This window comes from Pleurodeles waltl, chromosome 8, assembly GCF_031143425.1.
Source record: "Pleurodeles waltl isolate 20211129_DDA chromosome 8, aPleWal1.hap1.20221129, whole genome shotgun sequence".
Taxonomy (NCBI): Eukaryota; Metazoa; Chordata; class Amphibia; order Caudata; family Salamandridae; genus Pleurodeles; species Pleurodeles waltl.
Genome location: NC_090447.1, coordinates 1,307,689,756 through 1,307,708,143, shown reverse-complemented (window position 1 = coordinate 1,307,708,143; position 18,388 = coordinate 1,307,689,756). Strand labels below are relative to the sequence as shown.

Sequence of the window (18,388 nt, the reverse complement as noted above, 5' to 3'; positions counted from 1 at the left end):
GCCCTGCGTCTCAACTGGGGATGGCCTCCCAACGAGAAAGAGGTGCCCGTCGGAACCTGACCCCCCTGATGGCCTGCATACTGGCGGTGGCCTACCCAGAGCTGGATGGGCGCTTGAGGGCATCATAGCAGCCACAAGGGGGAGAGCACAGTGGGCATTACTACAATAATTGGTAGGTGGCATGGGATCCGGGTGTTGGGTGTGAGTAGATGGGTGCCCCTTAATGCCAGGGCAGACACTGCAGCGTGATCCAGCTCAATGGTAATGGGTGTATGGCAAATGCAGGTAACCTAGCCCGTTTGCATTCCAAGTCAGTCGTTTGTGGGTCCCAGGAGGGGTGCAGCTGGCGGGGTTTGGCCCTCATCTAGCTGTGGCATCTAGCCAATTCAATGCCAGTGCACTGTATAGTGCTCAAGCCCGATCCCTGTGTGTGACGGTGTTGTGTATGCCAACTGTGGTCTTGGTGCTGTAACTGATCCAGTGCTCCCTTTCTTGCCCCTCCCCCGTTTCTCCTTCTGTCATCCTGTCCATGTGTGCATTAGCATCATCTGGCTGGGGGGCAGGGCCCCCGGCGACAGAGGGAGCTGCATCCCACATGACCCAGGAGGCAGAGTCCACCAATGCCCAGGGAACCAGTGGGACGGGTGTGAGGGGAGCACCACAGCGGAGACAGGAGGTGACAACACAGAATCTGATTCCTCCTCTGGTGGAAGCTCCCAGCTGCAGTTACAGCCACCACCCCCCGTACCAGCATCACCCTCCCAGTAGCCCCTCAGCGAGTTGCCTGTGCCAGCTCACCCAGGAGGGTGGGCATCTCCTTCGCCCCAGGCACCTCAGGCCCTGCCCCAGTGAGGAGGCTATTGACCTACTGACGTCCATCTCTGTAGCACAGTCAACCACTGTGAAGGCCATCCAGGGGATGGCATCCCAGATGCAGCAATGCAATGCATTCCTGGAGGAGAGCATCCATGGTGGATTGACGGCCCAACAGAAATCGATTCAGCTCTGGTCTCCTTTCTGATGGCAGCCATTGTCCCTGTTCCTACCGACCCCTCGCCAAATACCACTTCCCAGTCCCAGTCTCCTTAACCCCAACACATCCCATGCATACATACAGACGAGCATGCACAACACAGGCCCCACACTTCAGTCCACAAGCACTCACACAAACAACAGACAGTTGCACAAACATCCACAGTCTCCGCCTCCTCCACCTGCCAGTCACGTCCACACTCACACCTGCAAGCTCTGCTTCAACAGCCACCACCAGCATCACTACACCAAGCAGCACACACACCTCACTAACAGACACCTCCACAACATCCATCCACGCGTCCCCTGTGTCCTCTCCCACCCAGTCTGCCCCCCCCCTCCTAAAGGACACAAATGCAGACACCCAACAGCCATCCACCTAACATCAGCACACTGCCCATGCACCCGCACCCAAGTCCAGCAGACGTACTCCTCCAACAACCACTCCACTCCCATCCCTCCTCCCTCATCCCGCCCCACCATTTCTAAGAAGCTTTTCCTTGCCCAACTTAACCTCTTCTCTACCACCCCCACCCGTACTGCCCGTAAGAGTAGGGTCCCCAATGACCCAGCCCAGCACCTCAGCCAAACAGTCCATAGGGACAGTCGAGACACCTCCTAGTCGTGGAGGCAAGACAGTGAAGGATTCCACTTCACCAGCCAGGAAAGAGAAGGATTCCACTTCACCAGCCAGGAAAGGGAAGGATTCCACTCCACCAGCCAGGGGGGCTAAGGTTCCCACTCCACCAGCCAGGGGGGCTAAGGTTCCCACTCCACCAGCCAGGGGGGCTAAGGTTCCCACTCCACCAGCCAGGGGGGCTAAGGTTCCCACTCCACCAGCCAGGGGGGCTAAGGTTCCCACTCCACCAGCCAGGGGGGCTAAGGTTCCCACTCCACCAGCCAGGGGGGCTAAGGTTCCCACTCCACCAGCCAGGGGGGCTAAGGTTCCCACTCCACCAGCCAGGGGGGCTAAGGTTCCCACTCCACCAGCCAGGGGGGCTAAGGTTCCCACTCCACCAGCCAGGGGGGCTAAGGTTCCCACTCCACCAGCCAGGGGGGCTAAGGTTCCCACTCAACCACCAATGAAACCATGCAGGTCCCACTCAACCACCAATAATAGAAGAGGTTCCCACTCAACCACCAATGACAGCAGTGGGTCCCACTCAACCACCAATGACAGCAGTGGGTCCCACTCAACCACCAATGACAGAAGAGGTTCCCACTCAACCACCAATGAAAGGCAAGAAGCACTCACCTCCAGCTGAGACACAGCAGCCCTCACCTCCAGCAGAGGCTGCCCAGAAGACACCTCCTCCAGCAGAGAGGATGCAGCCCTCACCTCCAGCAGAGGCTGCCCAGGAGACACCTCCCCCAGCAGAGACAATGCAGCCCTCACCTCCAGCAGAGGCTGCCCAGGAGACACCTCCCCCAGCAGAGACAATGCAGCCCTCACCTCCAGCAGAGAATGCCCAGGAGACACCTTCCCCAGCAGAGACAATGCAGCCCTCACCTCCAGCAAAGGCTGTCCAGGAGACACCTCCCCGAGCAGAGACAATGCAGCCATCACCTCCAGCAGAGGCTGCCCAGGAGACACCTCCCCTAACAGAGACAATGCAGCCCTCAGAGAGCATGTAGGCCACCCTCCAGGGACTGCTGTACTAGGAGCCCCCTCCAGAAGCAGTGGGCATGTTCCCCACCTCAGAGACTGTGACCTTGCACTCCCCAGCACTGGGAAATGGGCGTGGAGCCCCTCCAGAAGCAAGGGGCAAGTTCCCAAAGTCAGAGACTGTGACCTTGCACTCCCCAGCATTGGAAAATGGGCATGGTGCCCACTCCAAAAGCAGTGGGCAAGTTCCCCACCTCAGACTGTGACCTTGCACTCCTCAGCATTGGGAAATGGGCGTGGAGCCCCCTCCAGAAGCAGTGGGCAAGTTCCCCACCTCAGAGACTGTGACCTTGCACTCCCCAGCATTGGGAAATGGGCATGTAGCCCCCTCCAAAAGCAGTTGGCAAGTTCCAGACTTCAGCAGAGGTGCCCCCCCTTTCCCCTGAAGTGCCTGTCCACTTTAGAGATGTTGCCCCTGCACAGTTATGTGCGGAATTAGCCAGGATCAAGTTGGGGCTTCGACTGTGCCCTATGGCCATGTGGGCCTTATGTACTTTGGACTGGACATTGGCCCTTTCTGGACAATTGTTCATGTATCATTGTTCTACAATTGGTTCATATGGTGGCTGTTGCCTTGGAATTGCAATTTCAGTACTGCCAACCTGTAGTCCTTGTATTATTATGCTGTGTGTCCTGTGCCATTGGTTTACGTCTGCAGCTGGTTGCGTGTATGGTGTGTGTGTGTCTGGTATGTGTTGGCGTGTCACTCTTCTTTTACCCCCTCCCTCCCTTGTGTGCTAGGTGGCTGTACTCACCGTCATCTTCTTCATCAGCGTTGGTGTTCCAGGTGGAGCATGGCATAGAAGAGCATCGGGAAGAGTTGCAGTTCCAGTACCATGGCAGCGTTGATCTTCTGTGTCTCTGTTGGTGAGTCTTTGGTCTTCTGTGATATGTTTCTGACAGGCCTTTGATGGCGTTGGTACCGACCCGGAAATCATGGCGGTTTGCAGTGTCACGATATGGTGGGTGGTACCTTGTCTTCCGCCTGGCTGTTGATGGCTACCACTGTGGTGCGTGGTGTTAACGCCCTGGCGGATGGTGTGGTATACTGGCTGTCTATGGGAATTATCACCGCCATGGTCTTAATTTGGCAATAATTACCATCAGCCTGTTGGAGGTATTACCGCCACTTTAACAGTCACTGCCAATGTCATAATGACCACCATGGTTTGATTAATATGAAAGTTAGAAACTACTTTAGGTAGGAACCAAGGATGGGTTCTCATAACCACCCTGTTATTGTGGAACACTGTGTAGGGTTCTTTTGAACAGAGAGCCTAAATTTCGCTGACTCTTCTGGATGAAGTAATAGGAACAAGAAAAGCTGTCTTCCATGTAAGATGCAGTAAAGAGGCGTTGTGTATAGGCTCAAAGGGTGGACCCATGTGTTTAGACAAGACCAAGTTCAATTCCCACGGAGAAGGTGTACGAACTGGAGGAAATACTTTTCTCAAGCCCTCTAGAAAATCTTTAACCAGTTGCATAGTAAAGAATGACGTTTGCGAGGGCTATTTACGATAAGCAGTAATGGCTGACAAATGTACCTTAATTGATGAAAACTGCAACCCTGATTTTGCAAGATGAAGGAGGTAGGGTAGAATAACCTACTCTTTAGCCAGATTTGGACTGAAGCTGTCCTGGATACACCACATTTAGAATCTTTTCCACTTGAATGAATAAGAGTGCTGTGTTGAGGGTCTTTTGAGCTCCTTTAGAATATCCATGCATTCCTGTGAGAGGCCTAGATGGCCATCCTGCAGGAATTCAGGAGCCATACCGTCAAGCTCAGCGAGGGAAGGTTGGGATGAAAAACCTCCCCCTCTAATTTGTGGAGAAGATTCGGTCTGCACGGAAGCCTCCTGTGAGGCTTTTCTGATAGCTGGTGGAGATTCGTGTACCACAATTGATGGGGCCATTTTGGGGCTAATAGTATCATCCTGGTTTTGGCCCTGTAGAATTTGTTGATCACTCTGGAGATTAAAGGGATGGGTGGAAAAGCATAGATAAATTTCTCTGACCAATCTATCAAAAGGGCATTTCCCTTTGTCCCTGGTCTGTAAAACCTGGATGCAAAGTCTCATCATTTTTTGTTGTTTTTATTGGCAAACAGATCTAACTGAGAATACCCCCATTGTTGAAAAATGTCACTTAAAAACGTCGTCGCAAAGCACCCAGTCGTATGAGTCTGAAAAACTTATACTGAGGGAATCCGCTGGTATGTTCTGGACTCCAGGGAGGTGAACCAATGTGATTGACAGCCTCTCGCTAATAGCCAATGCCAGATGATGTGTGACTCTCGAGATAGAGGGCGAGATCGAGTGCCCCATGCATGTTCACATAATACATCGTGGTTGTGTTGTCTGTTTAGACTAAGATAGAGTTGTCCTTGATGGATGTGTAAAAGAACTTGAGGACTAGTTGAACCGCCTTCAATTCCAGCACATTCATGTGGTATTACTGTTCTTTGTCTGACCACAGTCCTTGGGTTTGGAGAGAGCACATGAGAGCCCCCCAGCCCTGAAGCGATGCATCCATTACCAGTGTTTGGGTAGGAAGGCTCTGATGAAAAGGGACCCCTACCAACAGATGTTGTCGGTGAGTCCACCACTGTTGCGAGTTTTTTGCCACTGGTGAGAGAATTATTCTGTTGTCCCGTTTGTCTGCAAACTTGGCTCCACTGATCCTCCAGGTTCTCTTGAAGAGGTCTTGTGTAACCTGGCATTCGGAACAATGAAAATGCAGGAGGCCATAGAACCCAAGACTGATGCTATTTGTCTGCCCGTTGGTCAGAGTGTGAAGGATGCTGTGACATCTGTGCTATTGATAATAGTCTCTCCTCCGAAGGATACACTTTTACGAGGTTTGTGTCCAGTGCTGCTCCCAAGTAGTAGAGCATCCGGGCTGGAGTCGATTTACTTGAAGACCAAGGGATTTGAAGGTATCCAAAGTGATTTTGAGGTGTTGCATGGTTTGAACTAAAGTGCTTCCTTTCAGTAACCAATCGTTGAGGTATGGGTAAATGAAAATCTTTTTCGTCCTCAAGTGTGCTGCTATTGTTGCTACACATTTGGGAAATGTTCAAGAGGCTGATTTTAGCCCAAAGGGTAGTACCCTGTATTAGTAGTGGTGGGATGTAACTGCGAAGGAATAGATCCAAAATAACAGTCAGGAGCAGCTAATCAAATGCATCATGCGACCGAAGTAGGAGTTCTTTTATCTGACTTATCATGGTTGGGTGTATCTCTTGATTGGCAATACACATCTATTTTGAGTGTCAAATTACTGTTGTGCATATTATGCTTATCTCACATATATGGATCTGCTCAACATATTGGATAATGTGTCAATATAAACATGTCTGCCTTGAAAATGTCAATTTGACGAAAAATGTGTCCGCTGTTGTTGCATGGGATTACCTGCTCCTGACTGTTATTTTGGATCTATGGAAGAATAAAGGAATTGTGAACATTGAAATATGACCACACAAGACTCCTTATTTTCATCTGGACATCTGTGAGTACAGAGAGTCTGGGGATTCATGGGCCGGGCCCTTGGTAAGGCTTTCCAACCATCTTGGCAAACGATTTATATGAGAGACTTGCCTAGACTGTGACAAGGCTCTCAAGGACGCAATAAATGACCTACTTGTTTTGGTAGTGATGTGTCATGCGTCTGAGGCATCAATGTTGTTAAGGTCGCAGTAGGTGAAGTTGTTCTCTGAGCCGTCTTTGGTCGACATTGTGGCGAGAGTGAACGGTGTTGTGTTGACATAGAAGTCTGTTTTGACGTTAACTGAACAGGGAAGGAGTGTCTCGACGTCGAACGACGATGCAATGCCATTGACGGAGAATGCTCATACCTAAAGATCAAATGTGCTGTCAGTGAATGCCTTGGGGCTGAATGTTTAGACGCCGAAAGCCTTGACGTCAAGTGTTGCATCACAGGAGGAGTGTGCCTCGACGTCGAACAGCGTTTTGTTGCCAGAGACCTCGATCTTTGCCTTGCTGTTGTCTGGGTCTGGGCGTGCCCTTGACGGAGTATCAGCACGTTGATGCTAGTTCGACGTCGAGCACTGGGTGACCGCCAACTGAGACTTATCCATAGGAGGTGGTTGTGTCTTCAACGTCATGTCTTTCGACGTTGCATGTGTCGCTGCTGACGAAGGAGTGCTCCTCAACTTTGGTTGACGATGTTGATGCGACGACAATGGGAGGGATGACGCTGAAGGGGAACAAACAGGTATCTTCCTACCTGCAGAGGTAGATCTTGCTCGCCGTATGTCTGAAGTAACTTTTTCCCTGGAGACCGTCATATGAGAGAGGTGGATGATGTTTTCTCCCTCTCATGTAGGCCATGGAGACGAGTCCTTTCTCTGTCTTTCAAAGTTCTATTTGACAGATTCTGCTAGTGTTTGCAGGTTTCAGGACAGTGGCTTTGAGGTAAGCACACTATGCAGACTGAGTGAGGATCAGTCATAGCCTTCTTCTTGCCACAAGCAGGGCATTTTACAAAAAGGGAAGGCATTTTCTTCAAAGAAAAAGTTATTTTACTCATAAAATGAGAACAAATGTAGAGTATAATGCAGAAAACTGTTTATAGATTTTTTTCTGGTAAAAAAAGGGAAATCAGAAAAATTTGAGCTCAATGCTCTAGGATCCTAACAGAATGAGCTGGAAAAAAGAACTGACCTAACTGTTATCCAACTGTCAACCTCACTCTCACATTTGAGGCATGATGGGATACTGGAGGTTCTCAGGGCCTTAAAGACATAGTGCCAGTTTTTATTTTAGCTCTGCTGTTAATTAGGATGCAGCCTATTGGCTAATAATGCCTCTTTATTTTCACTGCAGTTTTTCTCTTTACATGGGATTACTTATACTTTCTATGCTCTATTCTTTGATTGCAGAAAGGTGTTGGCTCTAATTGAGGAGTTTGATATAATGATTTACAAAAATAAGACATTTTTAGCCCGTTTGTCAACATAGTCTGCATGATTGCTTACACATGCATATAATATATATGTACTAAGATTTTCTACATGATTTTTATTCTTACATATACATTTAATGTACATACGTGTATGTGTATATACCTGCTCCGGGATCCCCGCACGTGGGCAGGAATAGTCAGTGCTTATGACTGATAAGGATCCCCTGCAAGAAAACCATCAGTGCCCAGATGTCAGACCATATCTGTGGGTCGTACCGGGCCAATAAGGAAAGGTCACTAGCAGCACAGACTGTGATGGCAGACATCAATGAAAACCTCTTACCTATGTTATCTAGATATCTGCACACATGATTTGGTGGGGATGAAACAGGCGTAGAAGGTTTTTTTTGAATGGTGCTGAGCCGCCTATGCAATAACTGAGCCCGGCTTCAAATGGCCCACTAAGCAGGCCGATAAATCCTCAGGGGCCTTGTATTTCTTGTCAATTCGCGACAAAACAGCTGCCCCAGTAACTAGATTTTGCTTTATCTTTGTGCCCTCTTCCCAGATGTAGTCCATTATGGGAATGGCATGCACAGATTTTCTTGCTGGCTCCTTGAAGTCCTTTAAAAAACAGTCCCACTGCTTGACGGTCATCAGAAGCTTTAACCTCCTTGTAGCTCTCCATAAAGATTATATAATCCGCCTATATCATCAGGAGGAGAATCCACTGGTTGGGGAGCCGGTGGAGATGGGGTAGGGATTAGATAGTCATCCGATTCCTGGTGTAAGCGATCATCAGGACTCTCTCCCTCCTCCTGATCATCATCTGATGAGGAAGGAACCTCTCTCGGGGGAGCAGCAGTGTTGGATGCCTGCGTCATCCTGGGTATTACTGGTGGAGGAAGAGGTCCTGGAGTCCTTGATGATTGTAAGGAAATGCCTCCTTGGCATGGTTACCCCCTAACTTTTTGCCTTTTCTGATGCTAAGTAGTTATGATTTAAAAGTATGCTGGGACCCTGCTAACCAGGCCCCAGCACCAGTGTTCTTTCCCTAAACTGTACCTTTGTCTCCACAATTGGCACAACCCTGGCACTCAGATAAGTCCCTTGTACCTGGTACCCCTGGTACCAAGGGCCCTGATGCCAGGGAAGGTCTCTAAAGGCTGCAGCATGACTTATGCCATCCTAGGGACCCCTCACTCAGCACATGGACACTGCTTCACAGCTTGTGTGTACTAGTGGGGAGAAAATGACTAAGTCGACATGGCACTCCCCTCAGAATGCCATGCCAACCTCACACTGCCTGTGGCATAGGTAATTCACCTGTCTAGCAGGCCTTATAGCCCTAAGGCAGGGTGCACTATACCACAGGTGAGGGCATATGTGCATGAGCACTCTGCCCCTACAGTGTCTAAGCCAAACCTTAGACTTTGTAAGTGCAGGGTAGCCATAAGAGTATATGGTCTGGGAGTTTGTCAAACACGAACTCCACAGTTCCATAATGGCTACACTGAAAACTGGGAAGTTTGGTATCAAACTTCTCTGCACAATAAATGCACACCGATGCCAGTGTGCAATTTATTGTAACATACACCCAGAGGGCATCTTAGAGATGCCCCGTGAATACCTACCCGACTTCTAGTGTAGGCTGACCAGTTTCTTCCAGCCTGCCACACACCAGACATGTTGCTGGCCACATGGGGAGAGTGTCTTTGTCACTCTGTGGCCAGGAACGAAGCCTGTACTGGGTGGAGGTGCTTCTCACCTCCCCCTGCAGGAACTGTAACACCTGGCGGTGAGCCTCAAAGGCTCACCCCTTTTGTTACAGCACCCCAGGGCATCCCAGCTAGTGGAGATGCCCGCCCCTCCGTCCACTGCCCCCACTTTTGGCGGCAAGGCTGGAGGAGATAATGAGAAAAACAAGGAGTCACCACCCACCAGTCAGGACAGACCCTAAGGTGTCCTGAGCTGAGGTGACCCCTGCCTTGAGAAATCCTCCATCTTGAGTTTGGAGGATTCACCCAATAGGATTAGGGATGTGCCCCCCTCCCCACAGGGAGGAGGCACAGAGAGGGTGTAGCCACCCTCAAGGACAGTAGCCATTGGCTACTGCCCTCCCAGACCTAAACATCCCCCTTAATTCAGTATTTAGGGGCTCCCCAGATCCCAGGAAATCAGATTCCTGCAACCTGAAGAAACAAGAAGGACTGCTGACCTACAGGCCTGCAGAGAAGGAGGAAGACAACAACTGCTTTGGCCCCAGCCCTACCGGCCTGTCTCCAACTTCGAAAACCTGCTCCAGCGACGTATCCGACAGCGACCAGCGACCTCTGAAGCCTTAGAGGACTGCCCTGGACTACAGGACCAAGAAACTCCCATGAACAGTGGCCCTGTTCAAAACCAGCTACTTCTTTGCAACAAAGAAGCAACTTCCAAAGACTTCACGTTTCCTGCCGGAAGCCTGAGACTCTACACCCGACGCCCCCAGTTCGACCTGCAGAAAACCAGCACCTCAGGAAGGACTCCCCGGCGACTGCGAGCCCTTGAATAACCAGAGACTACCCCACAGCGACGCCTGCAGAGAGAATCCAGAGGCTCCCCCTGACCGCGACTGCCTGTAACAAGGGACCCGACGCCTAGAAGCAACACTGCACCCGCAGCCCCCAGGACCTGAAGGAACTGAACTTTGACGCAGGAGTGACCCCTAGGCAACCCTCTGCCCTGCCCAGGTGGTGGCTGTCCCGAGAAGCCCCCCCCTGTGCCCGCCTGTACCGCTAGAATGACCCCCGGGTCCCTCCATTGAAACCTATAGAAAACCAGGCGCCTGCTTTGCACACTGCACCCGGCCGCTCCTGTGCCGCTGAGGGTGTGTTTTGTGTGCCTACTTGTGTCCCCTCAGTGCTCTATAAAACCCCCTGGTCTGCCCCCCGAGGACACAGGTACTTACCTGCTGGTAGACTGGAACCGGAGCACCCCTGTTCTCCATAGGCGCCTATGTCTTTTGGGCACCTCTTTGACCTCTGCACCTGACCGGCCCTAAACTGCTGGTGTGGTAACTTTGGGGTTGCCTTGAACCCCCAACAGTGGGCTGCCTATGCCCCAGGACTGAGACTTGTAAGTGTTTTACTTACCTCCTAATCTACCTTTACTTACCTCCCCAATGAACTGTTGATTTTTGCCCACTTTGAACATGGCTTATTGCCATTTTTACAAAGACTGTACATGATATTGTTTTCATTCAAAGTTCCTAAAGTATCTAAGTGAAGTACCTTACATTTAAAGTATTAACTGTAAATCTTGAACCTGTGGTTCTTAAAATAAACTAAGAAAATATATTTTTTCAATATAAAAACCCATTGGCCTGGAGTAAGTCTTTGAGAGTGTGTTCCTCATTTATTGCCTGTGTGTGTACAACAAATGCTTAACACTACCCTCCGATAAGCCTACTGCTGGTTCACACTACCACAAAATAGAGCATTAGAATTATCTACTTTTGCCACTATCTTACCTCTAAGGGGAACTCTTGGACTCTGTGCACACTATTTCTCACTTTGAAATAGTATATACAGAGCCAACTTCCTACAATGATGGAGGCGGAAATGGAACAGTAAACTGTCCAGGTGAGAAAGGTCGAGCTGGGTCTTCTTTGATAATCTCGCAACATGTCTTGCAGTTCCTGTAACAATGAGAGAGGCATTTGTATAATATCTTCTTGGGAAGGAGACTGGTCATGGCGCTGAAGGTGTTCATGATGTCTGCTTCTCTCAGAATATCTGGGTGGCTGGTAATAATCCTCATAGTATTGCTCTTCCTCTGCATCACAGTCTTGGCACTTCAAATTGACCTCTGAAGGACTGCGATCTGCCCTGAATGATAACACATCCTCTGACTCATTTAGGTCTAAAGGTGGCTTGGAGGGAGTGGAGATACCTTGCTGGGAGACGTATTGTCTGGAAGGAGGAAAGTTTTTGCAATTTTTATTGTTGGCGAGGATGTTAAGTCCTTCATTGCCTTCAGTAGTGGTAAAGGTATTTTTCTGGACTAGGCTGTCGCTGACGGGATCGTCGTCGAGTAGACTGTTGTTGATGGTTGTACCAGCGGCATGAACAGTGGTTTTGCCAGCGAGATCTTAGTCGACGGAATGCCAAACTGGAAGGCGTCAATGTAGTGATGGTTCTCGTCATCAATGATGGTGTTGCAGACAAAGAACTTGTTGATGAGATTTTTAACACAGCTGCATGCTTTGCCGTCGACAGTTCTGAGGCAGACTTTGAGGGATTATCGTAGGAGTAGAAGGCTCAGATTTACTGGTGCCTGGGGAGATTTTTCCTTTTTTCTCCTTTTTACAAAGTGTCCTTGACAGACTCATGATGAGCCTTTTTGGAAGCCTTTCTGGATTCCTGTCAAGACTACTGGTCACACAATCTTTCCCTCTTATGTGTCCTTTTATGAGAGATTGAGGAAGTGCCATTGTCCTCATCAGAACTCACAGAGTTCTTAGATATGGATTTCTGAAGCCAAAGAAGAAGCCCCCTGTCTTTTAAGGTTTTATTAGAGAAGGTGAGACAGATTTTACAGTTTTTCACCTTATGTTGAGGGTAGAGGCAGTAAATACAGTCTTGGTGGGGGTCTTTAGAGTGAAGTCTTTTCCTCCCACAAGTACTACAGGGTCTAAAGAGCCCTTTTTTTTAGATGTCTCCGACATATTATCAGAAATATAGAATTCTTACAATACCAGAATGAAGATAACTGAGGAGAGCTCAGAGAGACTTCCTTCACATGACGCGCGGTAGACAATCTGAGAGACTGGAGACTCTGTGATGAAGGTTCTAAATGGTGCTGTTGCCTGATTGGCTGTACTTTGGGTCTGTTGAAATGATGTGAATAAACTTTAATATTGACTTCTATGGAGGCTTTCAATACTACTATTTAATTGTACCGTGAGAGTCCCACTTCGATGACGGAGGATGATTCAAGCATGTAAATATATATGAATGACCCAATACTAGAGAACTGCCATTTATCTTTAGTGACTATTCTCACTCCTGTTCCCCATACCGAAAAAGACAGGATCTAGCTAAGAAGTAATTGTTCAGCCGCAGGCCATCTCATCACATCCTTGAGGTAGAGAAAAAGATCCTTAACAAACATTTGAATTTGTATAATAATCTGAATCCATTAAAGCAGTCAGTGATGGAATTGCCTACCTCCACAGAATTTACTCCCTGGCGCCCCCTTACCTAACCTCTGCCTCCACACTTTGGCGTGATTCACTGTATTCAGTCTTAACAGCTGTTGCACTAAGGTGCAGGAGGCGAGTGGCACTATTCTACACCCCCAGGTAAGTATCTGATCTTGACATTTATCACAGACTCAAAACTATCAGTGGTATCACTAGGAATAAAATTTAACTTAAGGGGATTTGCGGCAACAGTCATACTATGGTTCGCCTTTTGTCTATAGAAACAGTTGTAATCCATTATAATGCATACACTGCTATGTATCTTTAACCAAAAGGCAGAACATTGTATTTTACTATGTGCTCTAGTTCAGCACTTAATTTGAAGTATACATATTTTAAATTCTTATGAACCCCTTTTAATTTCAATGTACCATAAACTCATGATGTATTTATATGTTAAATTAACAGCTAAATTATACATTTCATCATGAACCCAACAGTATGTTTTAAAAAAATAATTTTTGTGCCTTTGAAGTTACTGTAACTGTGAATACTACAACAGACTGTGGTAGGCAGGAGACAGTCAATTTCCATCGTTCAAAGATAAGAAGCTTTTTTTCTTACCTTCACATGAAATAGATTCATGGCTCTGTCAATCAGACGTTAAATGTCGCCATGGGACACGCTTCTTCTTCAATAATTAGCATAGTCTCTGAACCGGATGTTAGAATTTCAGCCACAGAATAACAGCAGTTTTATGCTTGGCAAGAACTCATTGCCAGAAAGCGATTTCCAAACAGCTCTGCGGTGCTTTTGTTTTTCTTCAAAAGGCGCATTAAAGGTGCAGCAGCGATCTCCTATACAAATAAAAGAAGAAAACTCCAGTTTAGGTTTTATGTTCGAAGTATAATATGCAGGCACAAGGGGTCCTATTATTGAATAAAAAGGAATCGTCAGCCACCCATGCCAGAGCACTGGGAAAGGCACAATATAATTGTTCAAAAAAACTTCAAGGACACAAAGCATTAAGCAGGTGAGTGCGTGGCGCACTTAAAAGTCGGTATGCAGAAATAAACACATGCTCCAGACGTATTTTCCAAGGTTAATTACCTATAATCATATAAAGGTTAATGTTACACACTCAGAACACCTGCCAAAAATATCCCCCCACTCCCCCAAAAAAAGCCTGACTGTTCGTAGGGTCAGACCTAGCCACTTAAAGTTGCACACAAACTCACTGCCGGGGGTCAAATAAAATAAAGAAAAAAACACGAACAAGGGAGTTAAACTGGTCTTGAGACAAACACCAAAACTTACAAATTGGATTCACAGATGTATTTGATGGTGTCGATAGTCTTACATTACAGTTGCCTGCTCAAATGGACAGGGAGCTGGGCTAAGATCTGTGGATATCCAAATGTTTAGAGCATAAGTAAACATACACTCCAACAGAGTGGTCTGTATCCAAGCTGTGCTCCGATGCCATTTACCTATAATGGCGTAGCTGTGTTTGTAGGCGAGGTCAGGATATGGTCATATGGCTCTATGCCGGACTGCGAAGCCTTGAACGTGATCCTCCTCCACATACTCTGGTTGCTTCTTAAGCCCCTCGAGCCCCATGCAAACTTCCACTTACTTGAACAATAATTTGTCTGCATGCTTTGAGGTCACTTCTACATTTCTGGACCTACTTCTCCATCAGTGTTTCAAAAATATGTGCTTCTTTGCATATTAGGTTAGAGAATGGAAAGGTCTTTCAAATGGAACAAAAAGGCTATAATTTTCCCATTTGTTTTCTGCTGCTAAACCCACGAATTGACACAATTTATACGGAGAAGGTTTTTGCTCATCCTGAAATTTGTATCTATGAGAAAATTAATAGATATCTTTCTATTCACAAATCACCTATACAGGTGTATGGGTGTTAATTCAGGCAACTATTGTGATATTTCAAATTAATTTACCACTTTGCAAGAATAGATGAGAGAGAATTATTTGCCTCAATAGATCTAAAAGAGAGGTGCTAGCACTCGGCAAGTCGAACCGAAACCTATATCCTTCCTACTGGAGAATTTCACTGGACATCAACTGCTGAAGGGAGCATAGAAGCAATCTTCGGCTCACTGTTCTAACACCTCCAGTCTGGTACACTATGCCAACTTGCACCATGCTCAGTTTCTAACACAATGTGGCACTAGTGGTTCTCAGCTGGAAAACTGTAATGGTGTAAACATCCCCCTTTCAAAAGGCAAGTATCCAACTGGGGGCAAATTAATCAGCAAGTTCAAATCACACAAATCCAACTTTGTACAACCTCTATCTTTTTCAAATTGAAAAAAGCAGTCTCGCCTAGAGACTTCAATACATTAATGGCCACATGTAGAAAGATCTGGTTTTGCAACTCACAAAATGCGAGTCTTAGCGACTCGGAATTTGCGACTTGCAAAACTGGATGTACAACAGTGTTAATTACACTGTCTGCGATTCGTAACGGGGCCGCAAATGACCTACCTCATGAATATTCATGAGGTAGGTCCAAATTTGCAAGCCCATTGAGAATGGCCGCCCTCACAGGGATGGTGGCTCGCTGGAGACAGCAGACCACAATGTCTGTTTAAATAAAGCAGTTTTTTTTTCCTGAAATGCAGTCCGTTTTTCTTAAAGGAAAACAAGATGCATTTCAAAAACAAAAATGAAAAGTTTGCTTTTTATTTTTCCAGACCAGGCAGTGGTATGTAGGACCACTGCCTGCTCTGAAAAAATATTTTCGCTGCCATTCAAAAAGGGGAAGGGGTCCCATAGGGATCCCTTCCTGTTTGCAAATGGGTTAGCACCAGTTTGAAACTGGTGCTAACAGCGATTGTTTTGTGACCGGATTCACAGTCACAAAACAATGCTACATCGCTCTGCGACTTGCAATTATGAAGGGAACGCCCCTTCCTAATTGTGACTCGCAAACCTATTTTGCGATTCGGTAATTAGTTAACCGAATTGCAAAATAGGGTCTGTACATATCAAAATGTTTTTTTTCCTGTCGCAAATGGTTCGATTCTGCGAATCGGGCCGTTTGCGGCAGGAAAAATGGTATGTACATGTGCTCCTAAATTGTACTTTCGATTATATTGTTGCTTACCTGTAGAGACAGCACAAAACCTAGAGGACCTGTTCTGGCTTAGACACGCTGGATTTTCATTAGATGAGTGTCTTAAGTGTAATATTAAACGCACAACTAACGGGTCAAGGTTTAAACATAGGTTAGATGGACAACTGGAGATTTGGTATTTATGTGCCACCACTACTACTTACGAAATATTTTAACAGAGTGCCCGAACAAGGAAAAAAATATATATACCTACATACACACAAACATATTGCAGGTACTAACACATTCCATCTGATCAACAAAATAAGAACAACGCATAAAGTCACATAACTTTTCACAGTACACGTTAATTTTCCACATCCAACAGCCAGTAATGGAAGAAAAAGATTGAGGCTACGGAAAAGGTATGTAGCTGACTGTTAGATAAAAATTAGCAATTTAATAAATACTAGTATTTCTAATTGGGTCGGGAGGGTTCAAGAAACTGCAAGTAAAATCTTCCTCAGCATATAGTTAGGTCCAGTAACCTGCAGATGCAGTTAGTAGCACCGGCAAGTCAAAAAAGACACAGGATTGTTGTGAAAATCTAAGAGATGTGGGAAGGTTTGCCAATAATAACCCATACCTTTAACTCTAAACTTTTGTGTGTGCTGTCAATAAACTTTCACTCCGACAACACATCAAGGATTACACCCTTTTCAGTTACGTATCACTTAAACACGTGGATACACAGAATTGTAATATATATATATATATATATATATATATATATATATATATATATATATATATATATCCTAGTGGTGGGCACCACTAGGTAGTTATGACCTAGTTTCTATTGAAAAAGTGTTTTTTGTTTTGCTATTACGTTGTGAATTTTAACACAATTTTCAAAATAAATACGACATTTAATTCAGCTGCTGTCTGGAAAGTTTTGGGGTGATCTGTCTAGCATGAGCCTAAAAAGTGTGTGTGTGTGTGTGGGGGGGGGGGGGGGGGTCTCCCAAAATGCTTTTTCTATATGTATGTTTCCATAGGGATTTTGAGCAGGAATAGCGCCTGAACCACTGGATGGAATTACAACAAATTTGGCAAAAAGGTAGCTCTTGGTCCAGAAAGCGACCTTTTCTTTTTGTTATTTGGTGTAAATTCACTCAGTAGTTTTCAAGAAATAAAAGAAAAAACAAATTTGTATATAAAGGGACAAGAAGGTTCTGCAAATCCTTCCGATCTCTTACTGAGATATGATTGACTTCCAACACTTGAACAAGAAGTGTTGGCAGCCATCTTGGTATTCGGCTTCAGCAGAGTCCAAGAAAAAAAGATTTAAAAAAAAAAAGAAAAGGGGCCAGGGTAGGGACACCCTGACCCCTTAGATCTGGTGCTGGGGTCCCAAAGGTACCTCCCGAGGGCAAAAAGCATTTTTTTTTTTTTAAAGTGACGCTAATTTGAGATTGGGTGCAAATCCGTGGCACAAATTATAAAAAACAAGTGCTTGTTTTTATAAAGACCCCAGGTGGACAAGGTCCCGGGGGCATGTCAAAAATAAGGAAGGGGCTGCACGGGGTCCCTCTCCTGGGCTTACTCAAGCCCTGGAGACTGCCACCCCGGGGACTGCCAACTCCCAGGGGCCAAACATACAATGAAAGGCAGGGGAGGGTCCTGCCACATCCCTGGGGACAAACAGGATGAAATGCAGGGAGCGGTGCGCCCGGAACCCCTGCAAACATGGAATACAGGCGGGCCACCCAGCCTCCACTTCCCCAGGGCAAATTATAAATGCTGGATGGGGGCCACGTGGCCTCCCTCTTGGAGCCAACAATGGTCTTGGGGACCACCATACCCCAGGGCCGGCTCCTATGTTCTGGGGTGCCCACCCCGAGGCACAGCTGCTGGCAGCTTCTACCAAGTAAGGAGCAAATACTCCGGTTCCAGCAAGTGAGAACTGTCAAACAGCTCTCACTTGCTGGAAGTGGCGGTTTCCTCTGTTTCCTTGCTGTCTGCAGACATTCAGGCAGGGAAGAAGAGGAAACTATTGCTCTCACAGAGAGTACCATAATTAGCAGTGCATGTCGAGGGCGCAAGTTATAGTTTTTTATAGTTGTTTGAGATAACTTTCACAAAGAGGGAGCTGCTAAAGGTGCAGCTCCCTCTTTGTGAAAGTTATCTCAAACAACTATAAAAAACTATAACTTGCGCCCTCGACATGCACTGCTAATTATGGTACTCATGGCATCTTTGATATCATTGACAATACCAATGTAATATATTCAGTAAACATTTGACAAAAAACTATGCATGGCAAGAGCCCAAGTTATAGTTATCTTAGGGCACAAGTTATAGTTACTTGAGATAACTCTGACTATACCAGCTAAATTTCTCTGGTTTTAAATGTTTAAAATGTGAGCCTAACTATAATGTCCCTGTAACCTTTGTTTTTTTCCAGTAAAAATATATATATATCTAGCAAAAG

The 18,388-nt window shown here is 46.6% G+C and overlaps 1 long non-coding RNA gene across 5 annotated transcripts in view; it reads right to left on the bottom strand.

Moving 5' to 3' along the window:
* LOC138248590 (uncharacterized) overlaps positions 1–18,388 on the bottom strand; it is a 114,132-nt gene that overhangs the window by 68,859 nt on the left and 26,885 nt on the right. For all 5 annotated transcript variants that reach the window (XR_011194606.1, XR_011194607.1, XR_011194604.1 and 2 more), the window contains one exon: positions 13,437–13,669. This is a non-coding gene — a long non-coding RNA (uncharacterized lncRNA). The remainder of the gene's footprint in view (positions 1–13,436; positions 13,670–18,388) is intronic.